The sequence below is a fragment of the Sceloporus undulatus genome, chromosome 2 (assembly GCF_019175285.1).
Source record: "Sceloporus undulatus isolate JIND9_A2432 ecotype Alabama chromosome 2, SceUnd_v1.1, whole genome shotgun sequence".
NCBI classification, from domain to species: domain Eukaryota; kingdom Metazoa; phylum Chordata; class Lepidosauria; order Squamata; family Phrynosomatidae; genus Sceloporus; species Sceloporus undulatus.
The window spans coordinates 329,188,026-329,194,933 of record NC_056523.1 but is presented as its reverse complement, the minus strand read 5'-3'; positions in this window follow the sequence as shown (position 1 = coordinate 329,194,933).

Below are 6,908 nucleotides of genomic sequence, written 5' to 3'. Positions count from 1 at the left end.
GCTCAATCATGGCATAACTCCAGGCGAGTATATTCCATTTCTCTAACACAAGATCTCAGCCAATGTATATTCCCCTCCCCACAGAAAACTTAATTTAGGATAAAGCAAATGAAAATGTCCTATGTAAAGATCTTATATTTATCTTGTTGCATGCTGTAAGGATAGAGATAGAAAGGGCATGGAAGAACTTACTAGGTTTATCCTTTAACCACTAGTTAGACATGGACTAGTATTAGTGTGCAAATTCAAAATCCTTTGTGTATGGAAATGAAATACCAAGGCCAGCTTTAATGCCTTCATTTTGATACACAAAGGATTTTGAATTTAAATTGACATTTCCACAAACCAATGACATATATATGTCTGTCCCTGGTTTCCACTCCACTAAATGCATCTGAGGAAGTAGAGTGAAGTCTAAAAAAGCTCATGCTGCCAACTTCTTTCTTTCAGTTAGTCTCAAAGGTGCTGCAAGATCTCTTTACATACTCATTCTACAAACTATCATGGCTGTATCTTTGAATTCATGAACTAGTATTGTAAGAGAAGCAGACACTCAAAATTCACCTTCCAAGGAGCAAAATAGTTGGACACGTTTGAGACTACATGCCATCCATTGATAACATGTATGTCACATGCAAATTGTAGACATAGCCCATTATTATACCGTATGATATTTGGGAAGTTATCATGATAAGCACTCTTTGGACATTGCTTATGGTTTCTTTCTGTTTGTCTTTGATAGCAATCGCATGATTACACTTTGAATCATGGAATGACATCTGTGGAAAAGGAGGGTGGGTAGGTAATAATTTACTACCATACTATGTAAATTGCTAATGAAAATATTTTAGAAACAAATTGAAACACATTTTTTACAAAAAATTGTTTTTGCAATAGTCTGCCAGAATCCTTTATGACTTGTTACATAACCTAACTTTACGTATACCTAGCTATGTTGCAAAGATGCTAAGAAACCCCTTTACTGAATTGCAAAGATGTGTAGCAGGACACCAGTATAAGTGCCTGATGTGCATTGTTACATGATGCGCACTGGGATTGATGTGATATGCATCAGGACGGATGTAATGTGTGTCCCATTGTGCATAAATACTGTTGAGCATCAGTCTCATTGGTTACTTTGCTGGATTTACAGGTCTTTTCTGGATACAAACGTTATGGAACTGCCCTGTTCTAACTGCCACAGATATAAGTCCACTTACAAAGATGTAAGTCCTGAACAGGATTCTGGTCATCATTTCCAATGTAGCGCCATGAAGGCAAAGAAGCTAGTCATTTTCCTCTTCTCCTGTTGATCATTAACATGCTGAAAAGAGCATGAAAGAAACAGTGCCATTTTTTTTAAAAAAAGAGAGATTTATTCATTTATTCATCAAGGTTAAGGACCCTGAAAAACTGCTGTCGACATCTTTTAGCTCTCAGTTCTTTCAAACCTCACATCCATTATATTCCTAAATCCAGAGCTGCCTCCCTCCTCCCTCGCCTGGAAGGTTTTTCACAAGGCAAATCCATTGTTATAGACCGAATGTTACAATAAATCCCTTTTTAAAAAATTCGTTATTCTGGTACAATTGTCTGGAGGAAATGGGGATCGGTGGAGTTTGGGGTGAATTTCCTTGCTGTGAAACAGGCAGAAAGTAATATTCTCATCCAACAAAGCCTTTGTCTGATCCAAGTCCAGTTATTCTGAAACGTTTGAACTTCGGTTAGTTTATTTACCCCCTACAATCTTTAAAATGCTAACTTGAAGTTAGGTTGACAGTTGCTCATGAGACAGAGCTAGAGTCAGAGTCAGATCTGACCAAAGTGGCACATGCCTTAGTTATATCCTGGATTACTGTAATACAGTATGTTCTACGTTGGGCTGCCTTTGAAGAGTGCTCAGAAACCTCAGCTGGTCCAAAGACCTACAGCCAGATTGCTAACCAGGATTGGCTACAGGGAGTATACAGCTTCCTTCTTCCTAGAGCTCCACTGACTTCCCATCCATTTCCAGGAAGAACGGAAAGTGCTGGTAACAGGGGCATCACTAGGGGAGTGCAGGGGATAAATACTGCACTGGGTGACACCTCAGAGGGGGATGAACGCGCAGTGGGGCAGTTGCTCACTGTCCATAACAAGACACATCCAGCCAACCTCCTGCACTAACCAGGATGTCTCTGCCATCCATCGGCTGTGGCCATTGGTGTGAGTGGGATGTTGCTGTTTCCTGGCAGTCCCTGCCTCTGCCAGCAGCTGTAGCCACTGAAACCTCTCTTTTCCCCAAAGAAATAATAGAATCATAGGGGATTATCACACGGAGGAGGCAGGCATCCTTCTCCCATCATTAAATCATCATTAAATCCTGTTAATCATACAATTGGGGGGAGGGAGGGAATTATCACATCCCCACACACTTATCCCATTCTTGTCCTGTTTGTAAACAGTAATGGACCCATCATTTGGTATTAATGGGATTTTCCGTTAATACCAAATGACAGGTCCATTACTGTTTACAGATAGGACAAGAATAGGATAAGAGCAGAAGGGTGTGATAATCTTCCCCCCAATTGTGCAATTAACAGGATGATGGGAGGAAGACACTTGTCTCCCATGTGATAAAATCCATACCGTTGGAAGAGACCTCAAGGGCTATCTAGTCCTGCCATGAAAGTACTCTCTACAGATGGCCATCTAGACTCCACTTAAAAACCTCAAAGGAGGGAAACCCCACCACTCTCCAAGGGAGTGTGTTCCACAGTCAAATATCTCTTATTGTCAGGAAATTCTTCCTAATGTGGTGGAATCTCTTTTCCTGACCCAATCCATTGTTCCATGTTCTAGTCACTGGAGCTGCAGAAAACAAGCTTGTTCTATCCTCAATATGACATCCCTTCAAATATTTAAACAGGTCTGTCATATCAACTCTTAATCTTCTCTTCTGTAGACTAAACATCCCCCGCTCCCTAAGTTGTTCCTCATATGGCATGGTTTCCAGGCCCTTCACCATTTTGGTGGCTCTCTTTTGGACATGCTCCAGTTTCTCAACATCCTTTTTGAATTATGGTGCCCAGACCTGGACACAGTATTCCTGGTGGGGCCTGATCAAAGCAGAATACATTGGCACTATTACTTCCCTTGATCTAGACCAGTGATGTCCAAACTCTGGCCCTCCAGGTATTTTGCCCTTCAGCTCCCAGAATCCCAAATCATTGGCCAAGGTGGCTGAGGCTTCTGGGAGCTGAAGTCCAAAAACAACTGGAGAGCCAGAGTTTGGACATCACTGATCTAGACACTATACTTCTATTGAAGCAGCCTATAACCACATTGACCTTTTTAGCTGCTGCACCACACTGCTGACTCATGTTCAACTACTAGGACTCCTAGATCCCTTTCTGTTGTATATTTTTCAAGCCAGGTGTCCCCCATCCTATATCTGTGTATTTCATTTTTTTTCTGCCTGAGAGTAGTACCTTACAATTCTTTCTGATGAAATTCATATTTTTGTTTTGTCCCAGCTTTCTAATCTTTAAAGTCTTTTTGAATTCTGATCCTGTCCTCTGGAGTATTAGCTACCCCTCCTAAAATGATGCCATCTGTCAATTTGATAAGCATGCCCTCTCTTCCATCATCCAACCATTGAGAAAGAAGTTGAATAGCACTGGCCCCAGGATTTCTTAATACTGAATTAAATTTTTTAATTACTGCAATCCCATAAATGTGGAGACTAATGGAAAAATTCACTGGGGCGGGGGCAGGGGCAGGGGCGGGGGGAAGAAATCCTTTGTAATTGGGTCTTATCAATATCTCATTTTCCCTCCCTTCCAGCTACATCCCTGGATTTGCCTCTTGACTGAATGAATCTACTGTTTGGGACTCACCATTTGGATTCCAGCAATGCTGTTGGAAATTTTACTTAACAATGTTTTCAATGTACCTCTTCATTCACTGAGGCAGAAGAAACAGCCCTTGCATATTTGCCTCTGCACAACAGGAGACTATGCAGGCACATTGGCAGATATACTCACAAATGCTCAATGGGGTATTCAGCTGGAGAGTGGTGCAGCACAACCACTGTGTACGTGAGCATTGATTTACACTACGCCACCACAAGATAGGATTGTGTGAGTGATCCCACTGTATGATAGTGTTTCAAAAAGGTATTAATATTCCAGACCAATTGATGTTTTCTCTTCCCTTCCCATTGTAGTCTCGATACTCATATTGGCCCAAAAGGCCAAAATACAAGACATTGATTTGAATCCTATTGTTAGTCACTACAAGAGGGGCAGCAGGGGTTGGACTAATAGCCCTTGTGATCTTTTCCAGCTCTATGAGTCTATGATTCTGTACAGTAGACCCATTGAATCAATTGGATTTACAGGTTGAGTCTCCCTTATCTAGAATTCCAAATTCTGAAATACTGCAAAAAACAAAATTTTCCACATAGGTGGCTAAGATAGTGATGCCTTTGCTTTCTGATGGTTCAGTGTGTACAAACTTTGTTTCATGCACATTATTAAAACTATTGTGTACAAAATTATCTTCAGGTTGGCTATGTGTATAAGGTTTATACAAAACATAAATGATAGACCCAGCTCCCTAAGTTGCTCCTCGTAGGGCATGGTTTCCAGACATTTCCCCCATTTTGGTCACCTTACTCTGGACAGGGACCAGCTTGTCCACAACCTTCTTCAATGGATGGTTGAGGGGTCCTCTTTAGTTTTCATGTGGGCAGTCCTAATTTCCAGGTCTTCACCAATTTCTTAACGGAGGCTAAGATACAACCAGAAACCAGTGTAGATAGTACAGCTGCAATTCTTTTTTAGCAACTCCCCTCCATTGAGAAAGTGGTCTGGAAGTATTAGATGGACTGTTTAAACTCTCCAGGGATTGAGGATGTCTTTTGAGTCTTCCCCTGCTCCTGAGATGGGAGGCCTTTAGACTTCATATGACCATACTTCTTGGCCCCTTGTCCTCCTAGCAATTAAATAGGGAATGAAAAATTATAGACCTGGGGCAAACTTCCAAATGGTGTGTTCATCTCTCTCTCTCTCTCTCTCTCTCTCTCTCTCTGAAAGCCTGACTAGCGTCCTTCCATGGGGCCTTCATTATATTTTATGGCCATACTACAGTAGTTAAGAGCATAATTTAGGAAGTGTCAGGAGCAGCGTGTGCGAGAGCCATCTTAACCCTCCTGTGGCACCACACGCTGACTCAAAATGACACATGGCTCAGGGAAACATTAGTGTTGTCTTTACATGGGGAAAAATATTGTCTTCAAGGGCCTCTGCATAATTATGAGGTCGTTGCCCCTCCTCACAAACCCAGTGCAGCATTTCTGTGAGCAACAGCCTTTGTGGGGAAAGCAGAGAGAGAGAAGACATAGGGGTAGGGTTGCCATAAGTCAGGACCTCCAAACCGGGACAAATGTAGGACAAAAATTTCAAATGGAGGACACTTTTTTTTAAAAAATGGAGAACACGTGAAAAATTTGCTGATTTTTAAAAAAATGTTAATAAATGCATGTTTCTGAGGCTTCTATAGACAATTGCTCCCTCTCGCCCCCGCTTCCCCCTCTTGCCCCCCCTTGCCTGCCGCTGGCCCTCGCTTGCCCCCCTGCCTCCCTTGCCCGCCGCTTGCCCCCCCCTTGCCCGCCTCTTCCTGACCGCTTCCTCCTGACAGCCAGCAAAGGCCGTGGTGCTGGTGGTGGCTGCAGCGGCCCCGCGTGAACGCACCAGAGGCCCCATGCGAGCAGCCCCCCCGCGAGTGTGTGAGAGGCCGTGCGAGAGAGGCCAAAGGCCCTGCGAGAGGCCAAAGGCCCCCTCGAGAGGCCAAAGGCCCCGCGCAAGCGCATGAGAGGCCAAAAACCCCATGAGAGGCATGGTGTCAGAGGCCCCGCGCGACCGCACGAGAGGCCAGAGACCCCGCGCGAGGGCCTTAGGAGCGGCCATGTGGCCGCAGCCAGCCCATAGCCTCCCTCAGCAGTGCCCAGGGGTGGGGGCAGGACAAAGGCCAAAACGGGGTGGGACCATGATGACCGGTCCAAACCTGGGAAAGTCCCACCCCCTGGTGGGATATGGCAAGCCTACATAGGGGGAGGTGAGAAATGGGTGATAGAGAGAAAATGGCCAATATATACATGCATTAGAATACTGAAGCTAAGGCCTTGGACACGCAAAGATCTACATTGCAAGCGTGGCAAACATGTAATAGTTGTGTGTTGGATGTTCTGCAGGCACTGGATTGCAAAAGTGGTCTCCACACATTGTACAGTTGTAAAAAATGACGACCTGTCTGGGAGAAAGCTGCGGAGGTCATTTCCCAGCCCCCTGCTCTGCAGCCCTTTAGAAACCCTTCAGTTGGAGCACTGCCTGGCTTAAGGGGTAGCTTTTGGGCATTGGCATATTTCGGTCTTTTATTCCAAGTTTCAAGTCAAGTCCCAAGTCTCTACCTTCAAGTCCCAAGCCATGTCTCAAGCTTTTGCAAGATACTTTCAAGCCAAGTCTCAAGTCAAGTATTAAGGCTCTATCTTTGAGTCTCAAGTTGTGTCTCAAGTCTTTGCAAGATACTTTCAAGTTGGATCCCAAGTAAAGTCTCAGGTTTGGATGCCAACTTTACCTGTGGACTTGAGGTCTACTTGGCAGCCTGTCTCTGCTGCATATCATCATCTTGAAAACTCATTTTTCCTTCTCAAGCAGCCCATTGCCTAACACATTGGCTGTCCTGTTCCCTTCTGAGAAAGAAACCTGCCCTGAGCTCTGGGAACAAGTCTTACCTGCTGCTCCTCCTAGGAAAAAAGAACTTTAGAAGGAGCCATCCTATCCTCTTTTGCAGCAAGAATGGACTGCCAAGTAGCCCTCAGTGCTGGCTTCCTAACCCAGGAATATCAAGTCAGTTGCTAACAAAAT